This window comes from Salmo salar, chromosome 15 (assembly GCF_965601325.2).
Source record: "Salmo salar chromosome 15, fSalSal1, whole genome shotgun sequence".
Taxonomy (NCBI): domain Eukaryota; kingdom Metazoa; phylum Chordata; class Actinopteri; order Salmoniformes; family Salmonidae; genus Salmo; species Salmo salar.
In genome coordinates, this window is record NC_138305.1 from 49,796,586 (window position 1) to 49,815,439 (window position 18,854).

At 45.9% G+C, this 18,854-nt stretch overlaps 1 protein-coding gene across 1 annotated transcript in view; it reads right to left on the minus strand.

Annotated features, from left to right (window-relative positions):
* Positions 1-18,854, minus strand: part of brf1b (BRF1 general transcription factor IIIB subunit b) — a 136,426-nt gene that overhangs the window by 7,215 nt on the left and 110,357 nt on the right. The gene's annotated exons all lie outside the window — the stretch shown is intronic.

Below are 18,854 nucleotides of genomic sequence, written 5' to 3' on the forward strand. Positions count from 1 at the left end.
TAAGTAGTCACTTACAATACATGGTATGGAGCGATCTGATGAGTAAGATTGAAGGTGCTATTTGGTTTAGGGGTCAAGGGAACAATGAAGATCAAGGCCCTATTCAAATAAGTATTAAAAAATGCAGACCTGCCACCTTTAGACATTTTTATGAGTACCTCTTCAGCACGGTGGTGGTACTGCCGGCCCCGGACCCCATGACGCGCACATTTAGCTTAATAATGATGTTGGCAGAAAACTGCCTCAGTAGTGATGGGTTCTGACTTCTAAACTTGAAAATATGAAATATCCTTATTCAGGGAGAGAGGGGAATGCAGAACGTTTACATTCTGTCAGAACATGTTATTGTTAGACATCATGTATCTTACGGAAAGGAGAAGAGCCACAGTCTGGTACAAGTCAACAGGACAGCCGTGAGTTGGGGAGGAGTGAGGAATTTGGCTGAAGTCAGCTCAGATGAAGTGAGAAGGAATCACCAAAGTCCTGTCTAGCAACAGAGATCTATTGGATGTCCAGATGTGTAAGGAGGAGACTCAGCATAGGAGGAAGGTTTAAATACCAGTGCTTGTGTAAATATGTCTTTTGCAGCTGTGTGACCCAGTGGGTGAATAAACTTGGTTTGAGCTTTACTAGACGTCTGAGTTTTTACTCAGGTTCTAAATAAACAAACAGTTGGCGCCTCGAGCAGGGTTCACCACGGTTTACAGTTAAACTACAGAGTCAGAATCTGTGAAATAGGAGCTGCCACCAGAAACAAGGTAGGCACAGTTCCTACACCTGTTACCACTCATTTTAACATCTTGGGGAGTTGAGAATCGTAGGCTGAACAATTATAAGATACGGACCTAGAAAGCCTGAGTTTATTCAGTAGGCCCATTGTGTAACGACTGGTCGTAAATATATGGTGTAGGGTAGGTGTTACATCTGCTCCTGCCACGCCCTCTACTTCTCATCCTGTGTCTCCCTAACCTGCCGCCACTCCCCCAGTAATGTCTGTCTGTCTGTCTCTGTCTGTCTGTCTGTGGGTGTATGTGATTGTGTGAGTGGAGACAGGTGTGCTGGAGTCAGAGCGGATCCCCACGAGCTGCAACCTGTTCCATAATCAAGACCTCTACAAATATTCAGCCCTGCCACATCCACGCTGCCAGATCGTAGCCTCTGCTCAGTCAGTCTGTGTTTCAAGCCGTTTGTTCCTGCATAGATCTTATCCTGTTGTGCCTGACCCTGCTTTTCTCTCCGCTATTGTTTCTGTCCGCTCTGACTCTGGTCCCTGTCTCCAGTCCCCTTGTCTCGTTAGTCCTGCTTCCCTGCCCTGCACCCCCACTCTACTGCTTCCTTGGATTCCACTCCGGACCTGCTTACCCTGCCCCTACTCCCCTTGCCCCAGCCTAAGTTCCTGGTTCCCTACGACCCACCCGAGCTTTCCCTGGTCTGCACCCCCCCCCCCACTGCACTTTTCAATAAATACCTTAGTTACCTTAACCCTGTCTCCTCGTCCTCGTCTGCACTTGGGCTCACCTGCTCCGCAAGTGGATAGTGATAAAAGGTTGCCTATCAGTTCTGGAGGAGAGCCTCATCCATGGTTAGAAAAGGAAAAAGATATTCAAACGTTGTTTGAACATGATTTGAGTGTATTAGCAGTAGCGATAAGGAGAGAGGTTGGTTTATGCCCTATTGGGGCGGGGTACTGTGACAGATTATGTGGAAATAAGAAGACAACTGTGAATAACGTGTTACATGTGTTGTCAACAACAATGATATTTGAATAAGACATTAGGTCACCTGTATTCTCCAGTAGTACATTGTCAGAAGGTTCACTATCAGGTCCAGTAACCAAATTATTAGCTACCAATACCATAACTACTCTCCGGGATTGTATGCAAGGTCCATTCTGACCTTTTCCTGAATCCTGACCCTGGCCATAGAGGGGGCAAGAACCTGGAGGCTGTTGGACTTTACACCTCCAGCACATCACTGGACTTTTGTCTTGGATCTTGGGCACAAACAGCTGAGACGGTTTAGCCCCAGGGGAGTTATTGGGATACCGGGATGAAGGAACAAGGATTGGAGGTAGTGCTTCCAGTCCTTCTCAAACTGAGTTCCAAGACGCACCAGATCATCCACATTCTGCACACGTTCCCGAAGTTGACTGGCAAGGTGGGGAACTATGTTCTTAAGAATGAATTTGACCATCTCCTGCGCAGTAATATCAGCCTTCCATCTCCAACATAGAACTCGATGGGAGAAGGCAAAGTCCTGTATTGACTCTGCTTCACCCTGGACTCTGTTACAAACCCGTTCCGCCAGTTCATCCTCATAGTCCTCTGAGAGGAAGACTGAGAGGAATATTTTTTGAAACTCCTCCCAGCTTGACACATGTTCACGGGCTATCTCCTACCAGTCTCTTGCTGTCCCATGGAGAACACTGCGGAGGGTGGCAAGAACCTCTAAGTCAGTAAGGGGCCGGATAGAAAGGAAATCATTACACTTAGATAGGAGAAACAGTGGATCAACATCATCTTCTGAGCTGCCAAAAGTGGGGAAAAGTAGTTTGATAGGGAGGAAGCTCTCTAGAGAAGACATTACAGTGGCAAGGGGTCATGGGGAAACGGGAGTTCTGTTGTTTAACAGTATCTTCCGAGGGATTTTTGTAGTGCTACCTGTTCCTATTCCGTTAATGGCAGGGCCAGTGGCAGAGAAACCCTGAGGGAGGTGCAGAGGATTTGTCCAGAAGGGAATCGCACTACATTACCTCCTTGTGCAGCTCCTCTGGCAATCAAACATCACTGATTCCTTAAGATGAGAAATTGGCTAAATTTATGACAGGGAAAGTGTTACAGTTAGCAAGGTAAAAGGGGCAGAATCGAAAGCAATACGGCTACTACCTATGTCTCTGCCATTGGACCAATAACAATACTCGGATAATGTTACATGGCGACGGGTGTGGAACCAATTTTGGGGTTGGAAGAATCTATGCGAAATGCCAGGGGAATGGATTCTAAAAGGTAACAAATTCAAATTACCAGGCCAAACACTCCTTGCAAACTTAGAAAACCTTGGGGGGGGGGGGGGGGGTTTAATCACGTGAGACATTTTATTTCCTCTTATTCTGAAATAGATTTACATTTTGTCGTCTTATTCTGAAATAAATGTATAGAATTGACGAAAGGGAAGAGGGGTCACGAGAAATAAGATTGGAGTTAATATTGTGAGTAAGTGTTAGAGTTTTAAAGAAGAAATTCTGTCAAGCGACAGCATTGGGGTTGCCAAACCTAAAATTACTTTTTAAAATGGTTGTTCATGAACATGTAGGGCATTGTGGTGTGGTGGTTAAGGAAACTCATGGGGAAAAGAGAGACCAGTGAATCGTTGAACTTGGTGGAGAGATAAATGTCGCCGTGTCTAAGGGTAGTACATGCTAAATAAGAGTACATAAACATTGGGGTGGATTAAAATTGGAGGGAGGACAGTGGACTTATCATTAACATGTTTTGTTTGTAATTAAAACTTTTAGGTTGCTGATTAAGATGTACACTTTCTCTTCCAGAAGAGGAGGAGGTGTCATATCTCCCTTTGGAATGTTTCCTGAGACTGTTGTCTTGGGAGAGCAGTTGTAATGAACACAAGGGGAGACAGAGAGCTTGTTTCAAGCGCAGGGAGCAGCAGGTGTTTATTGCAAAGGACCACAGGAGGAGGCAGGTAGCTGTGTCCTGAGGCAGGCAGAAGGTCATACACAGGGAGTCCAAAAGGGCAACAGTACAGGCATGGAAAAGACTAGTAACGTTGTCCGGGAGATCAGGCAATAGGTAGATAACAGGAAATCCGATAGACTAAAGTACAGGCTGGGAATAGGCAAAAGGCGTTAGTGAGGCAGGCAAAAAATATCATACACGGGAGGGGTAAATCACAGGAAAAACAGAGCTCAGAAAGATGTGTCAAAAAACAAACAATACCTCACAGGGATGGGGTGCGAAGAACTGAACTAAATAGTGTGTGATGATGACATACAGGTGTGTGAACAGGTGATTAGAATTCAGGTGATTGGGATCTGGAGAGTGAGCTGCGTTCAGGGGATCTAGGTGTTTCAGGGTGTGAGTTGGAAGCAGCAGTTAGTGAAATTCTGCAGTTTTATTAAGTATAAAGGTATCCGGATTCGGCCATAAAGGGAGCTCCCAGATAAGTAAGACCTGGTCATGTGTTTGTTTTTTCTAGTTCTGAACATCACATGCTAATGTAAAAAGCTGGTTTTTGATATGAATATGAACTTGATTGAACAAAACATGCATGTATTGTATAACATAATGTCCTAGGAGTGTCATCTGATGAAGATCATCAAAGGTTAGTGCAGCGTTTAGCTGTGGTTTTGGTTTTTGTGACATATATGCTTGCTTTGAAAATGGCTGTGTGATTATTTTTGGCAGGGTACTCTCCTAATCTAATGTTTTGCTTTCGCTGTAAAGCCTTTTTGAAATCGGACAATGTGGTTAGATTAACGAGAGTCTTGTCTTTAAAATAGTGTAAAATAGTCATATGTTGCTGTTGCTAGGGACTCTTTTGGAAGAAGCTAGCTAGCTAACGAAGAACAACAAAGAATATCTAGTTAACAGAAGAAAAGAAAGAGAAAATCAGGACAGAAGAAAAAGGATATCAAAGTGAAACAGTTCTCTAAAGACACAGGAGACAATAATACAAGAAACAACACTTCTGTAGCTTGTCAACTATGTGTCTGTCTATCCCTGTTCTCTCCTCTCTGCACAGGCCATACAAACGCTTCACACCGCGTGGCCGCTGCCACTCCAACCTGGTGGTCCCAGCGCGCACGACCCACGTGGAGTTCCATGTCTCCGGCAGCCTCTGGAACTGCCGGTCTGCAGCCAACAAGGCTGAGTTCATCTCAGCCTATGCTACCCTCCAGTCCCTAGACTTCCTGGCGCTGAAGGAAACATGGATTACCACAGATAACACTGCTACTCCTACTGCTCTCTCTTCGTCTGCCCACGTGTTCTCGCATACCCCTAGAGCATCGAGCCAGCGGGGTGGTGGCACTGGAATCCTCATCTCTCCCAAGTGGACATTCTCTCTTTCTCCCCTGACCCATCTGTCTATCTCCTCATTTGAATTCCATGCTGTCACAGTTACCAGCCCTTTCAAGCTTAACATCCTTATCATTTATCGCCCTCCAGGTTCCCTTGGAGAGTTCATCAATGAGCTTGACGCCTTGATAAGTTCCTTTCCTGAGGATGGCTCACCTCTCACAGTTCTGGGTGACTTTAACCTCCCCACGTCTACCTTTGACTCATTCCTCTCTGCCTCCTAATTTCCACTCCTCTCCTCTTTTGACCTCACCCTCTCACCTTCCCCCCCTACTCACAAGGCAGGCAATACGCTTGACCTCATCTTTACTAGATGCTGTTCTTCCACTAATCTCATTGCAACTCCCCTCCAAATCTCCGACCACTACCTTGTATCCTTTTCCCTCTTGCGCTCATCCAACACTTCTCACTCTGCCCCTACTCGGATGGTATTGCGCCGTCCCAACCTTCGCTCTCTCTCTCCCGCTACTCTCTCCTCTTCCATCCTATCATCTCTTCCCTCTGCTCAAACCTTCTCCAACCTATCTCCTGATTCTGCCTCCTCAACCCTCCTCTCCTCCCTTTCTGCATCCTTTGATTTTCTATGTCCCCTATCCTGCAGGCCGGCTCGGTCCTCCCCTCCTGCTCCGTGGCTCGACGACTCACTACGAGCTCACAGAACAGGGCTCCGGGTAGCCGAGTGGAAATGGAGGAAAACTCACCTCCCTGCGGACCTGGCATCCTTTCACTCACTCCTCTCTACATTCTCCTCTTCTGTCTCTGCTGCTAAAGCCACTTTCTACCACTCTAAATTCCAAGCATCTGCCTCTAACCCTAGGAAGCTCTTTGCTACCTTCTCCTCTCTCCTGAATCCTCCTCCCCCCCCCCCCCCCCCCTCCTCCCTCTCTGCGGATGACTTCGTCAACCATTTTGAAAAGAAGGTTGACGATATCCGATCCTCGTTTGCTAAGTCAAACGACACCGCTGGTCCTGCTCACACTGCCCTACCCTGTGCTTTGACCTCTTTCTCCCCTCTCTCTCCAGATGAAATCTCGCGTCTTGTGACGGCCGGCCGCCCAACAACCTGCCCACTTGACCCTATCCCCTCCTCTCTTCTCCAGACCATTTCCGGAGACCTTCTCCCCTTCCTCACCTCGCTCATCAACTCATCCTTGATCGCTGGCTACGTCCCTTCCGTCTTCAAGAGAGCGAGAGTTGCACCCCTTCTGAAAAAACCTACACTCGATCCCTCCGATGTCAACAACTACAGACCAGTATCCCTTCTTTCTTTTCTCTCCAAAACTCTTGAACGTGCCGTCCTTGGCCAGCTCTCCTGCTATCTCTCTCAGAATGACCTTCTTGATCCTAATCAGTCAGGTTTCAAGACTGGGCATTCAACTGAGACTGCTCTTCTCTGTGTCACGGAGGCTCTCCGCACTGCTAAAGCTAACTCTCTCTCCTCTGCTCTCATACTTCTAGACCTATCTGCTGCCTTTGATACTGTGAACCATCAGATCCTCCTCTCCACCCTCTCCGAGTTGGGCATCTCCGGCGCGGCCCACGCTTGGATTGCGTCCTACCTGACAGGTCGCTCCTACCAGGTGGCGTGGCGAGAATCTGTCTCCGCACCATGCGCTCTCACCACTGGTGTCCCCCAGGGCTCTGTTCTAGGCCCTCTCCTATTCTCGCTATACACCAAGTCACTTGGCTCTGTCATATCCTCACATGGTCTCTCCTATCATTGCTATGCAGACGACACACAATTAATCTTCTCCTTTCCCCCTTCTGATAACCAGGCGGCGAATCGCATCTCTGCATGTCTGTCAGACATATCAGTGTGGATGACGGATCACCAGCTCAAGCTGAACCTCGGCAAGACGGAGCTGCTCTTCCTCCCGGGGAAGGACTGCCCGTTCCATGATCTCGCCATCACGGTTGACAACTCCCTTGTGTCCTCCTCCCAGAGTGCTAAGAACCTTGGCGTGATCCTGGACAACACCCTGTCGTTCTCCACTAACATCAAGGCGGTGACCCGATCCTGTAGGTTCATGCTCTACAACATTCGCAGAGTACGACCCTGCCTCACACAGGAAGCGGCGCAGGTCCTAATCCAGGCACTTGTCATCTCCCGTCTGGATTACTGCAACTCGCTGTTGGCTGGGCTCCCTGCCTGTGCCATTAAACCCCTACAACTCATCCAGAACGCCGCAGCCCGTCTGGTGTTCAACCTTCCCAAGTTCTCTCACGTCACCCCGCTCCTCCGCTCTCTCCACTGGCTTCCAGTTGAAGCTCGCATCCGCTACAAGACCATGGTGATTGCCTACGGAGCTGTGAAGGGAACGGCACCTCCATACCTTCAGGCTCTGATCAGGCCCTACACCCAAACAAGGGCACTGCGTTCATCCACCACTGGCCTGCTGGCCCCCCTACCTCTGAGGAAGCACAGTTCCCGCTCAGCCCAGTCAAAACTGTTCGCTGCTCTGGCACCCCAATGGTGGAACAAGCTCCCTCACGACGCCAGGACAGCGGAGTCAATCACCACCTTCCGGAGACACCTGAAACCCCACCTCTTTAAGGAATACCTAGGATAGGATAAAGTAATCCTTCTAACCCCCCACCCCCCCCCTTAAAATATTTAGATGCACTATTGTAAAGTGGTTGTTCCACTGGATATCATAAGGTGAATGCACCATTTTGTAAGTCGCTCTGGATAAGAGCGTCTGCTAAATGACTTAAATGTAAATGTAAATGTAAATATGTTTGAGAAATTGAAGTTATAGCATTTTTGAGGTATTTGTATTTCGCGCCACGCGATTCCACTGGCTGTTAACCTGTCTGGGCGAGGTTAACAGGCAGTGGTGTTTTTTTCCCAAGCATAAATCACGATGTGAGTCAAGTGCACAAAGGGGAAATTACCAGTTCCCTGGGGCTTTGGCCCTTTGGTAAATATGCAAATAGTTTTTGTTCAGTCTGCATATAAAAGGAAAAGATACGTTGATAATGATTGACTGTTACTCCAAATAGATTGAGGTTTTCCCCACCTTGAGTCATACGTGTATTGCTGTTGTTTTGGTTCTTGTTTTAAACTTTGTTTCAATAAAAATCTCACCAGATTGGGTCTACTGTATTGTCTGGATTTTTCCCTAAGGGTTAGCGCTCTAACTCCCTGACCCGGTAACTCTGCGGTGAAGTCGCCAGTATGATAAGGGAGTATAAGCCAATTTGGAAAATGGTTTCAACAGTGTGTTGTATTGCTCTTTGACATTTGTCTTAGAGATTTTGGTATTAAAAAAATTGGGAATGTAATAATTTGTCATACAGTGAATAGTTGGTCTGGATTTCCAGAATCAGAAATGTCTTAAACTGTTGTTTTGCCCTGCCCTCTTTCGAGTTATGGCGAAGGTGACCCCAGATGGTGTCTTGATGCATGGAAGGGATAAATTGACCAAGAACAGTGTGAACCTCAACCCCCCCATGCCAATAATTGTTTATTTGGGGTATCAGGTTGATTGTGGAGGTCTGCACACTGCAAAATGTATAGTAATTTAGACTAAGAGTGCATTGAGATACCGATCTGCCATTAACATGCCACTCGTAACAGTAAAACAGGGACAAATGGGGGCTGTAATGAGAAAAGTGAATATGGGTAATATATGGTCCGGTTTGTAAATGTACATTCTAACGTGACAATGTGTGCTAAGATGAGGGGCTTGAATTCAAGTGATGGACTCAACATAAAGCTCTAAGGACTGTAATTCTACATTTGGGTTGGATAATTTATCAAATGTTTTAATTATGATTAGAAGATAAAGAGAGAGAGAGCGCTGCTCCTCAGCTGTGAAGAGAGCACAAAGGGTGCACTGCTTAAATTTATTGAGGGTTTTAATTCCTTTAAACCTTATTTTTTAGTATCCTCCGAAAGGGAGGTTATTAGAGAACCCACTAGATGATAGGTTGGGCCAACCATGAGGGGGTACTGGATAGTAGGGGTTTTGTTTTACAATATCATCAGAATCCTAATGTTAAAGCGCATCAATACATATGGATTGCTGGATGATACAGTACAATTAATTACGCTCATAGTCTGTGTCTTGCTTTGACACCTGAGGATGAGGATGAAGGAGACTTGCATGGAGACTAGCATCCCATGTGCATAGAACAGAATGGATGGACGGCTCTTTCCCCAATCTCATTCGCATCAAGGGTGGTGTGAAATGATTAACATGTATTTTTGTCTCTTCCCTGTTCAAGTCAATATGTTTCTAGGTGTCGCGGAACATAAGAGTGATCATTGTTCCAGAGGAGGGATTGTTTGGAAATTGACTAATTGACTTGAGAATGTTTCAGTATGTTTAACTATAGAAATGGATTAGTAGTAGTGACTAATGTGTTATGGGTTAGATGGAATGATTTATGTGCAAATGTATTTGTAGCAGGAGGCAAGGTACATACAAATCAAATCTTATTTGCCACATGCGCTGAATACAACAAGTGTAGAATTTACCGTGAAATGCTTACTTACATGCCCTTAACCAACAGCGCAGTTAAAGAAGAAAATATTTACCAAGTAGGCTAAAATAAAAAGCAATAATAAAAAGTAACAGAATAACAATAACGAGGCTATATACAGGGGGCACCGGTACCGAGTCAGTTTGCAGGGGTACAGGCTAGTTGAGGTAATCTGTACATGTAGGTGGGGGCGAAGTGACTATGCATAGGTAACAAACAAACAGCGAGTAGCAGCATTGTACAAGGGGGGGGGGGGGTCAATGTAAATTGTCCTGTGGTGATTTTTATGAATTGTTCAGCAGTCTAATGGCTTGGGGGTAGAAGCTGTTGAGGAACCTTTTGGTCCTAGACTTGGTGCTCCGGAACCGCTTGATGTGCGGTGGCAGAGAAAACAGTCTATAACAGTCTGACAATTTTATGGGCTTTCCTCTGACACCGCATATTGTATAGGTCCTGGATGGCAGGAAGCTTGGCCCCAGTGATGTACTGGGCAGTTTGCACTACCCTCTGTAGCGCCTTACGGTCAGATGCCGAGCAGTTGCCATACCAGGCCTGTGTTGGACAGAACATTTGCATAAGGGGTGTTAATTACAGTCTGGCAGGACTGACATCAGTGTATTCTTTGGAGTCCCAAAAATCAAGGTATTAACGTTACAGGGAATGGGGAGAGCGGGATGGAATGTGTCTGGGGTGGAGATCTGTGTGGCTCATAAATTAAGGAAGGGGTTAGTAGAGTCTGGGGAACAATACCACTCCGCTGTGTAGAGTGATACCACGGAATAGCTCGTAGAACAGAAAGGACAGCTAACTGTACACAATATAGAGACTACTATGAAGTTAAATCGTTACATCACACATACCCAGATTATTGTGGGAGTAGCAGAGATACTGTTGTCATTTCAGACACTATTGTTAACTTTCAATGATGGGATTGTCAAAGAAGGTATCGACCGTAGCAGAACACAGGTCATTGAAGATGTTGGGTGCTAGGGAACCGGGTATGAGTTGGGAGAGAGGTAGGGAGTATCTGAAAGGGTTAGCCCTAGATCTATCAGTGAACCACAAAGACAATAGGAGAGCAGGAGACAGATTCCATGCAAAAGCTATACTCATGGCAGTCGCTGTAGATACAGTAACTGAATGAGCGACAGTATGGCGAAGGATGTTATAGTAACAGCATGGAATTGGACTACAGCTCAAATGAGGGATTTTGAAGTATGCGTCATGGGCAGTGTTAGTAGTAGCAGGGGTTACCTTCGTAGCATTGTTGGGATATCATCTTCTGAGGGAATTGTTGTGAAACGTATATACAGTGCTGAGTTACCTCAAGATGAGGTAAAGTTGATTAAGGCCACCACACGTGTATATCGGGTGGCCATGGAGGAGGAAGGAGATGGGGAGAGAAGTGAAATTGACATGGCTTGGGAACACCTCTTTGGAACCTGTGGCCGGACGGGGGAAGACTGGGTGAAAGCATGAGGAGGTTTTTTAGAATTTTCATTTTTGTGGAACCCAGCAGAAAAAGTATCCCAAAGGCATAGAGTCAGGTGAAAAGAGAGTGGGAATCGTTATGTTATCAAACTGTTTTTTTCTTTGCATTTACAGTTGAAGCCTATGCTACCCTCCAGTCCCTCGACTTCTTGGCGCTGATGGAAACATGGATTACCACAGAAAACACTGCTGCTCCTACTGCTCTCTCCTCGTCTGACCACGTGTTCTCGCATACCCCGAGAGCATCTGGTCAGCGGGGTGGTGGCACTGGAATCCTCATCTCTCCCAAGTGGACATTCTCTCTTTCTCCCCTGACCCATCTGTCTATCTCCTCATTTGAATTCCATGCTGTCACAGTCACTAGCCCATTCAAGCTTAACATCCTTATCATTTATCGCCCTCCAGGTTCCCTTGGAGAGTTCATCAATGAGCTTGACGCCTTGATAAGTTCCTTTCCTGAGGATGGCTCACCCCTCACAGTTCTGGGTGACTTTAACCTCCCTACGTCTACTTTTGACTCATTTCTCTCTGCCTCCTTCTTTCCACTCCTCTCCTCTTTTGACCTCACCCTCTCACCGTCCCCCCCTACTCACAAGGCAGGCAATACGCTTGACCTCATCTTTACTAGATGCTGTTCTTCTACTAATCTCACTGCAACCCCCCTCCAAGTCTCCGACCACTACCTTGCATCCTTTTCCCTCTCGCTCTCCTCCAACACTACTCACTCTGCCCCTACTCAGATGGTATTGCACCGTCGCAACCTTCGCTCTCTCTCTGCTGCTACTCTCTCCTCTTCCATCCTATCATCTCTTCCCTCTGCTCAATCCGTCTCCAACCAATCTCCCGATTCTGCTTTGACTCTCTATGTCCCCTATCCTCCCGGCCGGCTCGGTCCTCCCCTCCTGCTCCGTGGCTTGACGACTCATTGCGAGCTCACAGAACAGCGCTCCGGGCAGCCAAGCGGAAATGGAGGAAAACTAGCCTCCCTGCTCACCTGGCATCTTTTCACTCCCTCCTCTCTACATTTTCTTCCTCTGTTTCTGCTGCTAAAGCCACTTTCTACCACTCCAAATTCCAAGCATCTGCCTCTAACCCTAGGAAGCTCTTTGCCACCTTCTCCTCCCTCCTGAATCCTCCTCTGAACCCCCCCCCCCCCCCTCCTCAACTCATTGTTGACTGCTGGCTACATCCCTTCCGTCTTCAAGAGAGCGAGAGTTGCACCCCTTCTCAAAAAACCTACACTCGATCCCTCTGATGTCAACAACTACAGACCAGTATCCCTTCTTTCTTTTCTCTCAAACTCTTGAGCGTGCCGTCCTTGGCCAGCTCTCTTGCTATTTCTCTCAGAATGACCTTCTTGATCCAAATCAGTCAGGTTTCAAGACTGGTCATTCAATTGAGACTGCTCTTCTCTGTGTCACGCAGGCTCTCCGCACTGCTAAAGCTAACTCTCTCTCCTCTGCTCTCATACTTCTAGACCTATCTGCTGCCTTTGATACTGTGAACCATCAGATCCTCCTCTCCACCCTCTCCGAGTTGGGCATCTCCGGCGCGGCTCACTCTTGGATTGCGTCCTACCTGACAGGTCGCTCCTACCAGGTGGCGTGGCGAGAATCCGTCTCCGCACCACGTGCTCTCACCACTGGTGTCCCCCAGGGCTCAGTTCTAGGCCCTCTCCTATTCTCGCTATACACCAAGTCACTTGGCTCTGTCATATCCTCACATGGTCTCTCCTATCATTGCTACACAGACGACACGCAATTAATCTTCTCCTTTCCCCCTTCTGATAACCAGGTGGCGAATCGCATCTCTGCATGTCTGGCAGACATATCAGTGTGGATGACGGATCACCACCTCAAGCTGAACCTCGGCAAGACGGAGCTGCTCTTCCTCCCGGGGAAGGACTGCCCGTTCCATGATAAACTTCCGACTTACATTTTACATTTACGTCATTTAGCAGACGCTCTTATCCAGAGCGACTTACAAATTGGTGCATTCACCTTATGATATCCAGTGGAACAACCACTTTACAATAGTACATCTATATCTTTTTTTGGGGTGGGGGGGAGGGCGGGGGTTAGAAGGGTTACTTTATCCTATCCCAGGTATTCCTTAAAGAGGTGGGGTTTCAGGTGTCTCCGGAAGGTGGTGATTGACTCCGCTGTCCTGGCGTCGTGAGGGAGCTTGTTCCACCATTGGGGTGCCAGAGCAGCGAACAGTTTTGACTGGGCTGAGCGGGAACTGTGCTTCCGCAGAGGTGGGAAGGCGAGCAGGCCAGAGGTGGATGAACGCAGTGCCCTTCTTTGGGTGTAGGGACTGATCAGAGCCTGAAGGTACGGAGGTGCCGTTCCCCTCACAGCTCCGTAGGCAAGCACCATGGTCTTGTAGCAGATGCGAGCTTCAACTGGAAGCCAGTGGAGTGTGCGAAGGAGCGGGGTGGCGTGAGAGAACTTGGGAAGGTTGAACACCAGACGGGCTGCGGCGTTCTGGATGAGTTGTAGGGGTTTAATGGCACAGGCAGGGAGCCCAGCCAACAGCGAGTTGCAGTAATCCAGACGGGAGATGACAAGTGCCTGGATTAGGATCTGCGCCGCTTCCTGTGTGAGGCAGGGTCGTACTCTGCGAATGTTGTAGAGCATGAACCTACAGGATCGGGTCACCGCCTTGATGTTAGTGGAGAACGACAGGGTGTTGTCCAGGATCACGCCAAGGTTCTTAGCCAAGGTTCTTAGTTCAATGCGTTCGGGTAAACAATTTTTAAACTCTTCCAACAAAATTAACTCCCGGAGAGAGTTGAAATCAGTTACCTTACTAGCAGCATGCCATTTATCAAACAGATTTCCCTTGTCTCTAGCAAATTCCACAAGTCTTACTAGGAGACTTTCCATGAGACCTAAATCTCTGTCGGTATGGCTCAGGCACAAGCTCATAAGCGCGAAGAACAGTAGCTTTGACCACTTCATAGTTCAAACTGTCTTCCAAAGGTAGCGCTGATAAAACCTCTTGGGCTTTACCAATTAATTTACACTGAAGTAATAGGCACCATACCTCTTCAGGCCATTTCAATGCTACAATGCTATGATACGTTCAGACACACAAAAATATGAGTCAACCTCTGACTCTCTAAACAAAGGTACCAAGGCAATCTGCCTACTAACGTCAAAATTGTTGGAAGCTGGTGAGGACGCCTCACTAACAGGCACAGCAGGAACGAAGGCTAGCCTTGCTGTCTCTGCCTCCAGTTCCATCTGGCGCATTTTGAAATCCATCTGCCGCTGTTCTTTTTCTGCCTCTATTTTACAGATCTCCAACTGGAGTTTCTCTCGCCTAATTTGGGCTCTCTCTTCCGCCTCCAGTTGGAGTTGTATAGATCGGACATCCCTCCTGGCATCACCAGTTGACATTGGGGAGAGCGGATCAAAACGGGGCAATGTGGCTGGAGCTTTAGCCTCGCCCTCGGTCTCAGACACCGACGGGCTTACAGGAGCAGCAACATCCCCTACAGGGGTAGTAGGTTCAGGCAGCGGTAACACAAGCACCTGCTCTTCTAACAATACATTTAACACTAGTTTCTTAACCTCCGCCTTAACTAAATTGTGCAAAATAGACAATGAATAATGGTCAGCCAAGGTCATTAAATCAATTTTACGACACTTATTAAACACCTCCCACGACGGGTTATCCAAAAAGGATTGCACATCAAAAGTAGCCATTTTAAACTACTATACCAAACACAAACACTAATGCTTTGACGCTCAACACTGAACTAACCACTATCACAATCTGCATGAGCGGTATGGGCGTCAGTAATGACAGATCCCGGATGAGCCCCCACTTATGTTATGAATACTCTTTGGCCCAGCAGTCTAGGGGGGGATGGATACGAGACCCGTAACATAAATCATGCAAATTATAATCGTGACAAGTAACAGTGAGAACCAAAAACCACAGACAACTGAAATCTACCGTCAAACTCAAAAGGTTTATTTTAAACACATGGTAAAGGGGTGTGAGAAAAGGGGCTGAGCTGGACCCAAGCAAAGAAACAATAATCAAAAATACCCCTAAGCTAGACTAGCCTATTTCCACAACAGCTAGCTAACTAACCAAAAATACAGTGGGTGGTCCGCCCAGTTCTAACTAGGGTACTTAGACAAAGTATTCCTACGGGTAATGTATGCCCATGGGCGACTTGTCTTAGTACCCCCTTTTCCCACCAAACAAACAGTCAACACTTTAACAAAATAATACTCACAGGTGGGATGGACAAAGTGACATGTAGTTTCAAAACAAAAGATCAATTTCTCGCTAGCTCATTCTCACTCTGTGATCAAGCTTTGTGTTCATTCTCCCAATCTCTCTGTGTTCAATCTCTCTCTCTCTCTCTCTGTCCCTAGCTCTACATCTCTGTGTTGATCTATTTTGTTTTGAAACTACATGTCACTTTGTCCATCCCACCTGTGAGTATTATTTTGTATTATCAGTTGTCCGACGAGAGATGGAAATAAGTGTGCATAGTGTGATTACAGATCAGAGGCCAAAAGTCTCGGAGATGTAAACCTAATAATCAACTGTGAATGATAATCATGTTTTGTTTCTTGTACATGTTATATTTTTTTGGTTCATTTATAAGTAATTTCCAAGTTTATATAATGTTGAACAGTATGAAATTATTGTTCAAAAGGGGGGACTGATGTGTTCTGACTTCTAAACTTGAAAATATGAAATATCCTTATTCATGTCACTGAGGGAGAGAGGGGAATGCAGAAAGTTTACATTCTGTCAGAACATGTTATTGTTAGACATCAGGTATCCTATGGAAAGGAAAAGAGCCACAGTCTGGTACAAGTCAACAGGACAGCCGTGAGTTGGGGAGGAGTGAGGAATTTGGCTGAGGTCAGCTCAGATGAAGTGAGAAAGAACAAGAATCACTAAAGTCCTGTCTAGCAACAGAGATCTATTGGCTGTCCAGATGTGTAAGGAGGAGACTCAGCATAGGAGGAAGGTTTAAATACCAGTGCTTGTGTAAATATGTCTTTGTCTTATGAAGCTGTGTGACCCAGTTTAGTGAATAAACTTGGTTCAAGATTTACTAGTCGTCCGTGAGTTTTTTTCTGTTTATTTAGAACCTAACAGTAGGAATGGTAGGTTATAGACTGTTATGGATACTTGGTAATTGGCTGGTCTTTGAAAATGTATTTTTAGGTAGTTTCTAATCAGGGCTCTCCCTAGGATTTTCTGACAAGGTCGTGCTGATGTAGGCTTAAGGTCAGTGACCATCTCAGGAGGTTGGAGCATTTAGCATTTTTGAAAACCTGTAACTGCCATTTCCTGAAACCTAGTGTCTTAAATTAAACCAAACAATATAGCCAAAACTGTAGTCTAGTGTTTGATCCAGAATTAAATTGAGGTGGTCTCAATGACACCTTTACATGATTTTAGGAAAATGTTGGGGTAATGAGTATTCTAACGCAGGGGTGTCAAACAAATTTTGCCTTGGGGGCCACATTCGGTCATCAACGAGGTCCAGAGGGCCGCACTGAATTTTGAAAATATTTCCTAGCTGTCAAAATTTGTAATAAATACTCCTCTATCTTAAATTATTTTATTTTTTTTACTATTCCCCTGACTGTCTAGCTTTCATTTAGGTGATTATGAGCGAGCTGGACACAGTCAACAAACTGTTAGAATGTAGGTCCATCATAATTTCTACAGTTTCGATTTGGTTTTAGTTATTTTGAAGTACAGTATATATACAGTACCAGTCAAAAGTTTGGACACACCTACTCATTCAAGGGTTTTTCTTTATTTTTACTATTGTCTACATTGTAGAATAACAGTGAAGACATCAAAACTATGAAATAACACATGGAATCATGTAGTAACCAACAAAGTGTTAAACAAATCAAAATATATTTTAGATTCTTCAAAGTAGCCACCCTTTGCCTTGATGACAGCTTTGCACACTCTTGGCATTCTACCAGCTTCACCTGGAATGCTTTTCCAACAGTTTTGAAGGAGTTCCCACATACACTGAGCACTTGTTGGCTGCTTTTCCTTCACTCTCCTGTCTCATCCCAAACCATCTCAACTTGGTTGAGGTCGGGTGATTGTGGAGGCCAGGTTATCTGATGCAGCACTCTATCACTCTCCTTCTTGGTCAAATAGCCCTTACAGAGCCTGGAAGTGTGTTGGGTCATTGTCCTGTTGAAAAACAAATGATCGTCCCACTAAGCGCAACCACATGGGATGGCGTATCGCTGCAGAATGCTGTGGTAGCCATGCTGGTTAAGTGTGCCTTGAATTCTAAACAAATCACAGACAGTGTCACCAGCAAAGCACCCCCACACCATCACACCTCCTCCATGCTTCACGGTGGGAACTACACACGCAGAGATCATCCGTTAATCTACTCTCCGTCTCACAAAGACACGGCAGTTGTAACCAAAAATCTCAAATTTTGATTCATCAGACCAAAGGACCAATTTCCACCGGTCTAATGTTCATTGCTTGTGTTCCTTGGCCCAAGCAAGTCTCTTCTTATTATTTGTGTCCTTTAGTAGTTGTTTCCTTGAATACATTTGACCATGGAGGCCTGATTCACACAGTCTCCTCTGAACAGTTGATGTTGAGATGTGTCTGTTACTTGAACTACGTGAAGCATTTATTTGGGCTGCAATTTCTGAGGCTGGAAACTCTAATGAACTTATCCTCTGCAGCAGAGGTAACTCTGGGTCTTTCTTTCCTGTGGCGGTCCTCATCAGAGCCAGTTTCATCATAGCGCTTGATGGTTTTTGTGACTGCACTTGAAGAAACTTTGCACTTGAAGTCCTTGAAATGTTCCGGATTGACAGACCTTCATGTCTTAAAGTAATGATGGACTATCGTTTCTCTTTGCTTGTTTGAGCTGTTCTTGCCATAATATGGACTTGGTCTTTTACCAAATAGAGCTATCTTCTGTATACCACCCCTACCTCAAACGCATTAAGAAGGAAAGAAATTCCAATAAAATGCTGTTTTTATATATAAATATGAACTTTATCGAACAAAAGAATGCATGTATTGTGTAACATGATGTCCTAGGTGTGTCATCTGATGAAGATTGTCAAAGGTTAGTGCTGCATTTAGCTGTTTTTGGTTATTTGTGATGCATGTGGTTGGTCGGAAAATGGCTATGTGGCTACTTTTACGATATACTCCTCTAACATAATCTAATGTTTTGCTTTTGCTGTAAAGCCTTTTTGAAATCGGACAACGTGGTTTGATTCAGGAGAGGTGTATCTATAAAACGATATAATTTGAAAAAAATGTTTTTACTTTTTTTTTTAGATTTTGTTATGCTAATGGCGATATGATTTTTCGCTGGATGTCCGTCCCGAGGCCGCACAGGGGTTAAAGTGGCATTATTAAAGTGACTAGTGTTCCATTTATTAAAGTGGCCAATGATATCAAGTCTGTAGGTAGGCAGCCGCCTCTCTGTGCTAGTGGTGGCTGTTTAACAATCTGATGGCCTTGAGAGAGAACCTGTTTTTCAATCTCTCGGTCCCAGCTTTGATGCACCTGTACTGACCTCGCCTTCTGGATGGTAGCGGGGTGAACATGTAGTGGCTTGGTGGTTGTTGTCCTTGATGATCTTTTTGGCCTTCCTGTGACATCGGGTGTTGTAGGTGTCCTGGAGGGCAGGTAGTTTGCCCCCAGTGATGCGTTGTGCAGACTGCACCACCCTCTTGAGAGCCCTGCGGTTATGGCCGGTGCAGTTGCCGTACCAGGTGGTGATACAGC